The sequence below is a fragment of the Notolepis coatsorum genome, assembly GCF_963971535.1.
Source record: "Notolepis coatsorum genome assembly, chromosome: 8".
Lineage (NCBI taxonomy): Eukaryota > Metazoa > Chordata > Actinopteri > Aulopiformes > Paralepididae > Notolepis > Notolepis coatsorum.
The window spans coordinates 143,292,687-143,307,722 of record NC_140172.1 but is presented as its reverse complement, the minus strand read 5'-3'; positions in this window follow the sequence as shown (position 1 = coordinate 143,307,722).

The following is a 15,036-nucleotide window of genomic DNA, read 5'->3' as shown; positions in this document are numbered from 1 at the left end:
CAGCCATCATGAGTTATACCTTATTTCTATTGGCTTAGTTGCCTACACTGTTAAAGTCTACGTTTCAGAATACAATGGGGCTTAGCTGTATATTTAGGTTATTGTATTGTAAGAATGTTTATTTGTATAACCTTACATTGAAACGGCATTAGGAATATTGATTGGATTTAGATAAAGTCATTGAACCGTCTTATTTGTCATAAAAGAATGAGCAGTTTGGCACTGCGGTCAAGTGAGCCGTCTTTTGCTTTTGCGTGGTCAAATCAGCCGCTCTTGTTTTTCGAGTGCGCGATTAGTTCCAGGTTTACGGTAATGCATTAAAACAAGCCTGGGACGCTGTTGTAATGAACCGACGTGACTTTTGAACACAGTCTGATTGATTGATTGATTGAAAACTTTATTAACAGATTGCAGAATGGGTACAATACAGTACAGCTCAATACACACAATTGTTAAGGGGATGCAGACCAGAGAAAGACTTTCGTCTTGTTTACACCAGGGTCCCCCATTTTCAATTCATCAGGAAGTAGATCTTACAGAAATACTTAATATGACATTGAATGCGCATCGAATCAATAGGACGTTTAGTCTAATCAATAGGACGTTTCGTATGTGCAGTATTATTGAACATCGAATCAATAGGACGCGCAGTATATTCGACCACTAAACTAAAGCTACAGACAATTCCACAGAGGAACACTTCCGGTGAGGATTTCAAAGTAAAGGATGGCATGTGGTTCATTTCTATTATTTCATAAGTAGTTTATTACACTGCCATGTTTGTACTTAATACTTCTCAAGACTACTTGCACAAATAATATTAACTACTTTTACTGTGTATTTTGAGTAATTTGAGTTTCAAAGTCCTTTTTATAGAACAATGAGTATTTTCGACTAACTTTGATGTGGGATAAAAAAAGATTTTCCCATAAGCACTTTATGAAACTGCCATGGTTGTACTTAGTACCTCTTAGACTACTTGTACAAATTATATGAAATATTTTTACTGTGTACTTTTTGAGTAATTTGAGTTTCAAAGTCCTCAGAATCAGCATTTTCGACTAACTTTGATGTGGGATAAAAAAAGATTTTCCCATAAGCACTTTATGAAACTGCCATGGTTGTACTTAGTACCTCTTAGACTACTTGTACAAATTATATGAAATATTTTTACTGTGTACTTTTTGAGTAATTTCAGTTTCAAAGTCCTCAGAATCAGCATTATGGGAAGAATTGTTTTTATCCAACATCAAAGTTAGTCGAAAATGCTGATTCTGAGGACTTTGAAACTCAAATTACTCAAAAAGTACACAGTAAAAATAGTTCATATAATTTGTACAAGTAGTCTAAGAGGTACTAAGTACAACCATGGCAGTTTCATAAAGTGCTTATGGGAAAATCTTTTTTTATCCCACATCAAAGTTAGTCGAAAATACTCATTGTTCTATAAAAAGGACTTTGAAACTCAAATTACTCAAAGTACACAGTAAAAGTAGTTAATATTATTTGTGCAAGTAGTCTTGAGAAGTATTAAGTACAAACATGGCAGTGTAATAAACTACTTATGAAATAATAGAAATGAACCACATGCCATCCTTTACATTGAAATCCTCACCGGAAGTGTTCCTCTGTGGAATTGTCTGTAGCTTTAGTTTAGTGGTCGAATATACTGCGCGTCCTATTGATTCGATGTTCAATAATACTGCACATACGAAACGTCCTATTGATTAGACTAAACGTCCTATTGATTCGATGCGCATTCAATGTCATATTAAGTATTTCTGTAAGATCTACTTGTGAGACTGTGTTCAAAAGTCACGTCGGTTCATTACAACAGCGTCCCAGGCTTGTTTTAATGCATTACCGTAAACCTGGAACTAATCGCGCACTCGAAAAACAAGAGCGGCTGATTTGACCACGCAAAAGCAAAAGACGGCTCACTTGACCGCAGTGTTTTGGCTCCTATATATTGGTTAGATATCAACGAATCAGCTTGAATTTTCATGGATCTGACATTTTGCACATACACTAGTCTACGGATAAAGATAGAATTACTTGGATATTTAGCAGAACCAGTAACTTAAGTAACTTAAGATAAGTATATTGTCACTGCCTCACTTAGGTTCACCCACATCAATTTAGATTCGATTCTAATGTATTGCCATCATGCAGCACAAGTACAGTACAACGAAAAAAAGTTTGGCATCCAACCAGAACCTGTGGAGAATCTCTTGGTTGATTGATTGATTGAAAACTTTATTAACAGATTGTAGAATGGGTACAATACAGTACGGCTCAATACACACAATTGTTAAGGGAATGCAGACCAGAGAAAGACTTTTGTCTTGTTTACATCAGGGTCCCCCATTTTCAATTCATAATGACATTTATGACATACAGATATACAGTACTGATACATTTGTATACACGATATGCAAATATACAGTACTGTTAAATTTTTTTATTATGTCTTATTCTTGTCTCACTGTTTTGTCCTGTTTTGCACTCATTTATTTATTATTATGTTATTCCTATTTGTGAAGAAAAAAAATCATGTACTGTAATGTCGAATCACGTTCCATTTGTATACAATATGGTGAATAAAGTAATTTTAATCTGAACAGAGATCCTAACAGAAAATATATACATATGAGGGGGAGGAGACTGTAGCTACATTGGGAGGGGGGGTTTGGGGCAAGGTGCAAGCGAGGGGGGTTTGGATATTTACGGGGGCCAGTTTTGAATTGCAGCCTCCCGTAGGTGCTCTTTGAGAGTGGTTTTGAAGGTGGGTAGGGATTCAAATATTTTTTTCGGCTGTGGGTAGGGTGTTCCACATTGATGTGGTATTATTGCGAAACGTGTTTAGTCCCTTGTTTGAGCCGAATCTGGGTTGAACATGATTTGTGGAACTCCCTCTGGTGTTGTGGTCGTGGTATTCACTGACTTTTGGGAAGTATTTCGACATGTACATGGGTACCTTAGTGGTGTAGTGTATCTTGTAGACCAGGCCCATTGCAAGTTGCTGTACTCTGTCGTCTACTCTAAGCCATCCTAGGTTGTCAAAATGGGCAGGGGTGAGGTGGGTTCTAGGAGTAAGGTCAAGCAGTAGTCTGACCAGTTTGTTTTGTGATGTTTGTAATCTTGTTTTTAGTGCCTTTGAGGTGCTTTGGTACCATGAGGTGCAAGCATAGTCGTAGTACCCTTGAATGAGTGCTCCTGTTAGAGTCTTCAGGGTATTCTTGTTTACCAGAGAGGAGATCCGGTACAAGAATCTAGTTTGTTGGTTGACTTTTTTGATTACATTGGATGCCATCTTGTCACAGGAAATATTTGCCTCTAGGATGGAACCCAGGTATGTAATTTCATCTTTCCTTGTGACAATATTGTCACCCACTGACCACTGTAACAGAGAAGCCGTCGGTCTTGCTGAGTTTGTTATTTGATCCAAAGAGAATGGACTCTGTTTTACCCAGGTGTAATGATAGTCAGCGAGCCAGTTGCAGATTCTGCCGAGTTCTGAGCTGAGGGTTTGTTAAACCTGTAACTTGTTCTTGTCAGAGACCATATGGTTCAATGGAATTCTAAGAGTATATATATTATATGCACAGTCCCTGCTAAATGTTCTGCTTTTTGTTTAATTGAGAAAGTGGTAAGCAAATTGGGGGGGGGGGGGGGGGGGTAAAAAATGTCAGTAGATAACAAGATGTGCTTGGGAGCAGAAGAGAAACCCTACTTGAGAAACTGGAAAGAGAAACCCTACAACAACCATGTCGATGTCAGTGCTATTATACTGCAATTAGAAACTGGCCCCGGTAAATGTCCAAACCCCCCCTCCTGTTACGGTCCAACCAAGTGGTCAAAAGTGGCAGTACCCCGGGACAGACAGACACAGGAAACAGATGATAAATAAACCAGATTTAATAGAACTATACAACAGGAGAAAACTGGGGAATAAACAATACTATCCTAACAGGGCCTAAGTGGGGGACATGTGTGTGTGCCAGCAGGGAACATGTGAATTCAGAATAACCTATGTGTGTGGATGCGTGTGTCTAACATGTAAAACTAATGTGGTGTAAAATGTAAATGTGTCAGGCTGTTGTTCGTTTGCGTGTACTAGGGCTGTCCCCGACTAAGGATTTGTATGGTCGACTAGGATTGGCCAAAATGTGCCGTTAGTCGACTATTGGTAAAAAAAAAAAAAAAAAAGTATAATATGTTTATTTTTTTTTATTTTTTTTTATCATTCCATTTGGGCTGTGGGGGTGCTTAATGTCTGAAGGAGTCGACTGAAGGCTTCTTGTCCTCTGCAAAAGCACGCAATTGGTCCACTGATGGATACATCTTGATATTTGTCTAGTATAGTGTGTTCATTAGATGGGTGAAATCCTCTTTTAGTGCCTCTGTGCCTGTTTTCGTAGGCAGTTAGCCTCTGGTATGCGTGCCATTAGCGTTAGCCACGCTTCTATGCCTCTTTTCTTTTGAAAAAAATTATAATTTTAATTAATATATATATATATATATTTTTTTTTATTATATTCGACTAAGAGGTTGGCCAGTCAACTATGGCCCCTTTTGACCGATTAGTCGACTAATCGATTAATAGGGGTCAGCCCTAGCGTGTACTAACCAGTCCGGTAACAGAGGATGGGGAAATGTCCGAGTACAAAGTCCATTCGTGGGTCCCCGAGACGCCAGTTGGAGAGTGTGTGCGAGCAGGAAGCGAAACAGTGTTTTTATATATATATATATATATATATATATATATATATATATATATATATATATATATATATATATATATATATATATATGTAGCATCCTGAATATTCTGCTAAGTATTCAGAAGTGCTGACTAACTTGTTACTTCCCCTGTGTGTATAAAGTGTGATAAACAGTGTTCCTTTTGATATCTCGCCCGGACTACTAATGATGCGAGGTGCTCCTCTTTCTCTGGCTTCGATATGGATCACTAACATGACATTGAAGCATCTTTCTCCCTTTCTGGAGTGGTCCTATAGTGGGATCAGTTGCGGTTGCCAGCAGGGGGCAGTGGTGGCAGGTGGAGCGGAGGAGAGAGAAGCAACGAGCGAGAGATGATTACCTGGAGGGCGGAACACAAGGAAGTCCTCTTTGACAGTGAACTCGGACGTGAGCGGTCGCAACGGGCGTGTGCTCTGGACGAGCCCCGTTTGAAGAGTCCCGTTGAAGAGCCCCGTTGGAGAGCGACGGGTGATAGAGAGTACTTGCTAGATAACGTGTTATCCTAGAAGTACAAGCGATAGTGAAGTGTGTGAGTAAGCGATACGGAAAGAAGAACCAACGTCCATAGATAACGTGTTATAGTAGCAGTGTGAGCGGTGTATTAACATGCTGCTAACGGCTATAGTGATAAGTATATCACCAGGCGAGCGTCGCTGAAGACCGGTGGTGCATACAGCCACGTTGCGTTAGTAGTACAGACGATAGCAGGAGGGTTCACTAAGACCCACAGTTTAGCTGTGTTTAAGGTAGCCAAACAGTTTAGAGCGCGCCAGCCCAGTCAGCAGCCCGCAGTGGACGTCTCATCGACGCCGCAGAGGACGCCTCTCCCACCAGCAGAGGTCGCCACAACACAGCACGCTCCTCCAGTTCCACCACTGCCCATGCTGTCTACCCCAACCCGCTGGCTGTGCTCGCGGGATCGCCCGACGCCATCTTGTCACCCGGACGAGGGGTGGTGAGAGTGGGTCCGCCATCTTGGCTAAGTACAACGGTACCTTGTGTGCCCACAACAGTATCCATTCGAGCGAACGCTAACGACCAGTGTCTAGGGGTACCCCAAACATTATAAGCCGGCTTTAGTGTAGGTTTTATTTGGTAACGTGGGCCCACATGTAAATGATTTCTTTTGTATTTGTGAATCACTGTGACGTTCTTGAATTCCCATTGAACTCCTTACCATGTGCCTGGGTCTTCCCCTAATCCAAGCGGGGTTTACTATTAATGTATTGAGCACGATGTGCCTATGTTGGGAATAGTGTTCCCCTATAATACAAGTGAGAGCACCCGGTGCCTATGTTAATGCATGCCATATGAACCACATAAAGTATAACTTGTAACTGCTAATTGACCAGGCTTATATAAAGGAGAAGTAAATGGGAGCACAGTGTGAGTGTCTATTTCTGATCATATGCTAACCTTGTTGACCGGGTAAATACTTGTGACTGTGGTATATTTATTTAACCCTTCCACCCCATTCGCAGCATATTCGTTAAGGGTCTATACAGGTGGTCAAGGAAGGGTACTGCTTAAAGGGAAGCCCAATATAACTATTGAACTGACAGCCACCGGGTGTGGGAGGGCTAACGGAGGTACTGGGGGAAGTGAGAGTGTGTGGGGAGCTACTGCTGACTGCCCTGGAAGGCGAGGAAGACCAGAGTACCACCCCCCAGGTTAGTAAATCCTGGGCCCCATCCGCTCCTGCTGCCCGCCCTCCAGAATGACGTTCCGGGCCCAAAGACGGGGGTGCAGATAGATCGAATTCTACTGTATCCTGCTACCAGGTGGCTGTGTATAACTACTCCCATAAGCATGGATAATCCACCCTTCTCCATATATTTTTTTTTATTAACCTTTATTTACCCAGGGTATAGGTTCGCTGAGCTGATGCTTTTTTTCAGGAACGCCCTGCTTCACATTCACACAGTTCCAATCCATTCACACCTGGGAGCTGCCCAGTACAACCACAGTCTGACACCGTTGGCCACTGAGCAACTCCACTGGAGCAGTTGGGGGTTAAGTGCCTTGCTCAAGGACACTTCAGCGGTTGGTGTTAAGGGGATAGGTGAGAGTTTTATTAATTCACTTCCCCAGCCCTGTGGTCCGGGGGATCGGTGTTAATCCGAGCACAAGGGGGTATCCTTGAAGGAGAGAGGAGAAGACAATGCCGGTTAGCAAACGATAAAGACGAAACAAAACACCGGGGGGAAAACAAAGTAATAAAACCCAGTTAGTCCAAGACACGAGGAATACTAATGCAAAGATTTAGAAAATAGGCTTCTTGGTAAAACTAACCACAAGTGATCAGTGTACGAACAAGCACTGAACGACGGGCTGTCGGGCTCTTTATGCTGCCGGTGCTTCTCCCTCCGCGTGCGTCCCCGCGTGCGCCCAGCTGCTCCCAATCGCGTCTGATTAGACTCGATGAGTTGGGACGAGGTGGGAGTCACAACGCCCCCCACCCAACTCCCTCCAATGTACAGTTTCTTCCCCTTCGAATGTATATATATATATATTTTTTTTTTATGATCTCTTTCTCTTAAACAGTACTGTATATTTGTATGTCTTGTATGTCATAAATGTCTTGATGGAACCTAAATGTTTACTGTTTATTGTGAGCGATCTGTAGTGCTGAATTTCCCTTGGGATAAATAAAGGATTTCTATTCTATTTCTATTCTGTTCTATTCTATTATTGTTTTAGAGTATATAAACATCAAGCTACTGGCGCAGGACTTGCTGACATGTTACCAGGGGGCTGTCAGCCATAATGACTCATCTTTCACAGCCTCATCAATGGCTGCAGTAAAGGCCTCAAAGACAAATCATCCAAGATCATCACAGCATATGTTTGGCCGCTAAACACACCGGCGGGGCATCTGTTAGATCTAGACCCGTCCATAGAGCTGCCAGGCATATGATGGATTTGGGTGGCGTTTTCTTTTATTATATAGGTACTATTATCCCTTTCACTACCACACTACAGAAGGTTAACCCTTTCACTAACACACTACAGACGGTAAACCCTTTCACTAACACACTACAGATGGTAAACCGTCTGTAGTGTGGTAATAATAATAATAATAATAACTTTATTTGTATAGCACTTTTCATACAGAGGTTGCAGTTCAAAGTGCTTCACAACAGTAAAAAATACAGGCATAAGCGAGCATACAAATTTAAAATGTAAATACAAAGAGAGGTAACTTGTTAGCAAGGTTAGGCAAATCACAGTTCTTCAGCAATACAAATAATAAAATAGAATAGATTAGTAGTAGTGAAAGGTTAACCTTCTGTAGTGTGGTTGTGAACAGTGGTGCAGTCGTAATATGGGAACTGCCCAGACGCCACTGTGAGGATTCACCTGTTCCCTGGACCTTTTTTCCCTGTCTCCTCACCTCACCAGCCCCCACCCTTGTGAGAACTTTTCCCTGCTTCCTACTCTTCACCAGCCCCCACCCTTGGACTTTCTTGTTCAATTACCATCACGCAGCTGTCATAGTTTGTGATTAGCGCCCCTGAGGGCTTTATATACCTGGACCTCCCTTCCAGTCCTGGTTGGGTCGTTCTGTATCTGTGTCTGTGTTCATGGAGTTCTGTACGTTACCATCCTGTACGTTACCATCACCTGCCGCGTCTCCGGCGTGAGACGACGTGCCAGCCATCACCACCTGTCGCCGTTTGCCTGGAGTGGGACACCGTCTTCGCTCTCTAATTCTCTACGGGAGGTTTTCCAGTGTTCCCACTCCAGATGTCAAGCCGGCTCGCCATCGCTCCCGATTCCACGGGAGGAAGGCGTCTCTTCGTGATCCTCGTTCCTGGGGTGAGGCTCGTCGTCGCTCCCTAGTATTCCACGGGAGGACGGCGTGTGCCCATCCCGTTCCCCTTGGACCTAGGCTCGTCGTCGCTCCCTAGTATTCCACGGGAGGATGGCTTGTTCCCATCCCGTTCCCCTGGGACCCCCTTTGTTCTGCGCTGCCCGTCTGCAGCATCCGAGGAGGATCTCCGTGCCCCTGTCCCCGTGCCAGGCCTCCGCCGTCGGGCTCCTGTCCCCGTGCCAGGCCTCCGCCGTCGGGCCCCTGTCCCCGTGCCAGGCCTCCGCCGTCGGGCCCCTGTTCCCGTGCCAGGCCTCCGCCGTCGGGCCCCTGTCCCCGTGCCAGGCCTCCGCCGTCGGAACCCTGTCCTCATCCCTGTAAGCAGCTCTGGCCCTCGCCCTGTCCAAGGCCTTAACCCTGTTCTCTGTCCCTGTCTCCAGCCCGCCTCTCCGGGCCTCTGTCCCTGTCCCCCTCTCCAGTGCCCCTGGTCCTGGCCCTGACACTTAGCCCTGGTCCTTAGCCCTGGCCCTTAGCCTTAGTCCCTTAGCCTGTTCGCCTCTTAAAGGCACAGTGCCGCATTTTCCAGATTTCCTTGTGTCTGGTGTTTTTGTGTTTTCCCTTAAAGGGACTGTGCCGCTTTTTGTTATGTAATAAATAAATGCCCTGTTTTGGCTTACTCTCATACCTGTCTTGTGTTGTGCGATTGGGGTCGGTTACAACCCATAACAGCCACGTGCACGCGCGCTCCCATGCACGCGCATACATGTTCCCTCACTTGCGCACAGAACAGATGATTATTATGCATAACAATGTTTTAAATGTAATTGTAGTTACAATTTCTTTAATTGAATTAACTTAAACTAGAAAAGTAAATACAAACTAAATTAACAATGTAACTTAGTTTACAGAAGGACAGTTTCCTTCTGAAGCACAGCTTAATGTCTCATCCTTCCAGTCGGGACCACAGATCAAGCAAACCCCCACCAATTGGTACAGGGCTTGTATTTTGGTTTGGCTCTTCTCTTCTTTGTTATGCTATCGGTATCCTATTATTATGCAAAGTCTAGGTGATAAGTGCCGGCCGGGTACTTGGCGCCGCAACGAGTCCAGTGACAATTGTAAACGCATTTTTGTGTGCGCGCGTGCCGTGCACATCCGATTGCGCGTACTTCTGCCTCAGTGAACTACTACGACGGCGTCTAACCCCGTCCTACCACCACTGCATCGCTGGTTGTGAAAGGGTTAACCTTCTGTAGTGTGGTAGCGAAAGGGTTAACCTTCTGTAGTGTGGTTGTGAAAGAGTTAACCCTTTGTCGTGTGGCAGTGAAATGGTTAACCTTCTGTATTGTCGCAGTGAAATGGTTAACCCTTTGGTAGTGTGGTAGTGAAAGGGTTATACAGTGTTGTAGTACTTGAGTCCGAGTCCAGGACTGATTTTCAGGACTCTTGACTCGACTTGGACTTGAGCACTAATGACTCGGACTTGGACTTGGACTCGAGCATTGACTGCATTCGGACTCGGAAGGTGCAGACGAGGACTCGGGCGTACTTGTTAATTGATAAATACAGTTATTTGTTTTAATTTATTTTTGTAATAGGCCCTAATCATTTGGCATGAGATATTGATGGCTAGTGCATTTGTTTGGCTATTGTGTCACAAAGTAAATAAACTCCCTTTGAAATGGTGACCGCTGTGTCATTTATGTTTAATGTAGACCTTTTTGTATGTCAGCTCTTTGACTGCCAGAGTGGAGTGGACTCAACCTTGATGACTTAGACTCGGACTCGGACTAGGGTAATGGGGACTCGACTTGGACTCAACTCCTTCTTTGGTGACTCGGACTCAAACACTGGGGACTCAAGACTCGACTCGGACTCGAGATTTAGTGACTCGACTATAACACTGCTATTATCAAGTGTATTTTAGTTAGACTAGACTAGATAGGTGTCCAGATGAGATGACGTCTCTCGCAGGGGGAACAAGTCTAGGAGGACCGAGGTTGTGTTGAAGTTTAGGCGCCAGAAAGGGAGATACTAAGTAAGGAGAAATGGTCATAATATGGAGGAGAGAGAGGATCGAAAGGTTATCCTATAACCTAGTTATATGAATACTGGCTGAGCGTCTCGCTCTTTGCCATTATGAGATATCTCTTATCTCCTAGCACATAATGTGCTCACGAAACAACAAATGCACTCACATGCATGTGACCAGGCCACGCCCCTGCGTCCCACTATATGACACCGTACATGGTCACACTCCACCTTCCTCAGAAAGAACACTGAAAACTAGGGATGTCCGATATTATCGGCCTACCGATATTATAGGCCGATATCGGCATTAAAATGTGATATCGGAAAATATCGGTATCGGTTTTCAAAAAAAAATATATATATATATATATTTTTTTACATTTCTATAGAAATGATGTCCGATATTATCGGCCTACCGATATTATCGGCTGATATCGGCATTAAAATGTGATATCGGTTGATATCGGTATCGGAAATTAAGAGTTGGACAATATCGGTATATCGGTATCGGTAAAAAAGCCAATATCGAGCATCCCTACTGAAAACCCATCCAAGGGACCTCAGGGGGCTAAGAGCGAGACGCTCAGCCAGTATTCATATAACTAGGTTATAGGATAACCTTTCGTTATATTATCATACTGGCCAATCGCGTCTCGCTCTTTGCCATTATGAGATATGGGGCAGAGCAGACACGTGGCCCGACAAGTGTACCCCCTGAGGGCCCGTAAGCCCCAACCAGGGAGGAGGGGAGTCTCGTCCACCCACCCGTCCTAACGAAGGGGGGGAGGCAGTCAACTCCACCAAAGTGCGAAAAAGGGGGAACCAGACACCCCTGAAAACGCACAGCACAGGCGGGACCACGTGTGACACAGCACCCTGTGGCACACACCCACACACCCCTGCTAGCCCACCAAATGGTGGGACGCAGGAGAGGTCCCAGACCTCAGAACCACCTGGGAGACAGAACCCCCAGTCATGTCCACGAGGTAAAACTTAACGAAGGGACCCGGGGAGGACCAGGAGGCCGCAACACAGATGTTCTCCACCGAGGCCCCCCCTAACAGGTGCCCCCAGGGGGGACCTGTCCAGCCAACGTGTAGCAAAGGGCAATGCCCTCGCACAACCAATGTGACAGGCGCTGCTTGGACAGTGCCTTACCTGCCCGAGGGCCACCTTAACACACAAACAGTTGATCGGAAGCCCTGAGATCCTGCATCCGACTGGGGTAAACCCCCAGTGCACGGACAGGACACGACAGATGAAGGCTTGCCTCTAACTGTGAGGAGGCGGATGAAACGCCTGAACCACAATATCCCTGGAGCGAAAAGAGCTCCAGATATTCTTTGGCACGAAGACTGGATTAGGCCTCAGAGTCGCACCGCTATTGGCCCGAATAGACAGGCACTCAGGCCGCACCAAGAGAGCACATAGCTCACCCACGCGCTTAGCGGAGGTGATGGCCAGAAGGAACGCAGTCTTAAAAGACAGCTGCTCCAATGGCGCTTGCTCAAGAGGCTCAAACGGGGCCTCTGACAACCGGCCCAGGATCAGTTGGAGGTCCCAACTCGGAGACAGAGAATGTCCCACAGGCTTGAGACGCCGAGCGCCAAGCAGGAAACGTTTCACAAGAGGGTGGCTGAACATCGTACCGCCCCCAAAACCCACATGACAAAAGGATATAGCTGCGGTGTATACCCTCACTGTCGAGCCCGACAGTCTATTCAGGATAGACTGGAGGAAGGACAGAACAGCGTCCAGGGGGCAGGACACCGGATCCAGGCCCCCAACCTTACACCACTCTTGAAAAGCACGCTACTTACCCGCGTAAACCGCGATAGTGGATGGAGCGCACGCGTTCCGGATGGTGTCGACCACAGTAGGGTTAATACCCATCCCCTCGAGCCTCACCCTCTCAGCAGCCAAACCTTCAGCGGCTGCCCCAGAACAGGGAACAGACACAGAGATCCGTGTGCCTGAGAGAGGGCCCGCGGCGACCATGGAACAGGCCACGGCGGGGCTACCAAGAGCTGGATCAGGACCAGGAACCACACAGCCATGCCCCGGTCCGGCGTGATCAGGATCAAAGTCCTGCGCTCCCGACGTACCCACTCCAACAGCTGAGCTATCAGGTGTATGGGGGGGAATGCGTACAGAATCCCGGGCGGCCACGGATACATCGAGAAGGCATCCACCCCCAGGGGAGGATTGTCCTCCCGACTGACCGAGAACCACAAGGGGCACTGGTGAGACTGTCTGCTCGCAAACAGATCCACCGAGGCCTCCCCGAAGCGGTCCCAGACCTGTCTGACTATGTCTGGACGTAGTCCCCACTCGTCGGGATGAGGACCGCCCCGCAACATCACATCTGCGCCCACATTCTCCTTGCCAGGGATGTGGAGCGCCCTCAGGCTGCACAGATTGAGAGACGCCCATAGCCAGAGCTCGACCGCCGCCCGGTGCAGACGGATGGAGCATACTCCTCCCTGTCTGTTGATATACGACGCTGTCGTCGTGTTGTCCGTCCTGATCAACACGTGCTCGCCCACCACCAGGTGGCCGAACTGCTTGAGGACCAGAAGGACCGCCTTCAATTCCAACACATCGCCGTCGCTCTGAGAGAGTTGCCCTCATGGGCCTTGAGCTTAGAATCTAGCCCAAATTTCCTGTGAGGAGGGAAGATCGGGATGTGAAAGTATGCATCCTTCAGGTCTATGGAGGTGAACCAGTCTCTCACTCTGACAGAGTTTATCAGGTGTTTGACGGTCAACATCCTGAACCGCCTCGCCACAATCAGCCGATTGAACGCAGACAGATCCAGAATAGGTCTGACACCTCCCAATTTCTTGGGCACCAGAAAATACCGGGAGTAAACGCCACGCATCGCGTCCTCCTTTGGGACCACGACGATGGCTTGCTTTGCCAACAGAGATTGGATCTCGTCGGCCAGAGCTGTCACCGCTGCTGACCCTGACAACAGGGTCTGTACCAAACCTGAAAACGGAGGGTGGGGTTGTGCAAACTGCAACACAAGTCCCCGCCTCAGCGTTCTCTCCATCCACCTCGACATATGGCACTGTTGTAGCCATATGTGATGATAATCCCAAAGCGCACCCGCCGCCACTTGGCGCTGGTCCGCCAGGAACCGTAGATAGGAGGCCCGGTCCCACCCGCTGTGCGTTGCCAACCCTGGACTCGCCAACCACGCGAGCAGGGCGTCTCGCGCAGCCGAGATATCGCACCCTGACACTACCAACGAGGAAATCGCACCCAAGGGGGGACCCCGACAGAAAGGGCCGGTTTGATACGGGGGAAGCTGACATCACACTGGGTGACATAAGCTCCCCCACTGAACATCTCCCCGGCATGTACTGCTGAGGAAAGCCTGCTCTGCAGCTGGACATGCAAGGCGTGTGGTCCCCACACTGCCCGATAGGGTGGGTTCCTACACACCGTAGCCCTGCAGTGATGTTACTACTCCGGCCGTGGGAGGCACTAACGTGATACCTGGCCTGGCGAGGGCGGGGCTGGGGGAACTCACGCTGTGACCCCCTGAGCCTTCGTCGTTGACAGACACAACACCAGGCTCAGCAAACACAGACGCAGAACGTGTGGCGTGGGAGCCGCTTGACAGCACAGCATTCTCATAGGCAGACCCAGGCCTAGACAGCAACTGGGTGTCAGCCCCTGTCCCCATGAGAAGCAAAATGTGGGGCCGCTTGCGCTTCGTTGAAGGCATGCGGCCCGCAGCCAAAGGGGACAAATCAGAGCCTGTATCCCGCTGGTGTTGGGGGGGGGAGTGACCGGAGAGCGAGCTAGACACAGCTAGACGGCAAAGTTTTTTTTGGGGCGTGCTCATCTAATGTAGCCGATCCCTCGGCCGCCAAGGCTGTCGGCCTTGTGATCACCTGTTGTCTTTGTGTCCAGGGTACCTCAGGCGGGGGAAACATGGCCGCTGGTCGGGGGCCTCGCCACAGTCGCTGGCGAGGCCGCGCCCTCACCTCTGGCTGCGTGGTGTGAGGCGGTGTGGGGCCTAGGTCAAATACCGCCCACGCTCCTGCGGAAAGACCAAAGAGTCCCTCTGCGGAGAGGGGAGCCCTGAGGAGGAGAAGCCTTTTCTCCTCCTCAAAGGAAGACTGCTCCAACCAAAGATGTCTGTGAACGAGCGTTGACAGCATCCTAGTCCTCCCTGCGGTTATAGCTTGCGACTGCGTTAAAAGCTGTATAACCTCAAAAACACGCGCAATGTTTTCGATGTCGGCTGGCCCTAAGGCCCCCCTACCCGACACCATTGTGGACAGAAAAGCAGCCAACTGAGCAATGACACTGGTCGCCGCTAAATTCCATCCTGCGGCGGTATACACTTCATCAGCCCATACAGCCACCTGCCGGGCCGACTCGCCCTCTGGCGTCGGCTTCCGGGTGGGACACCG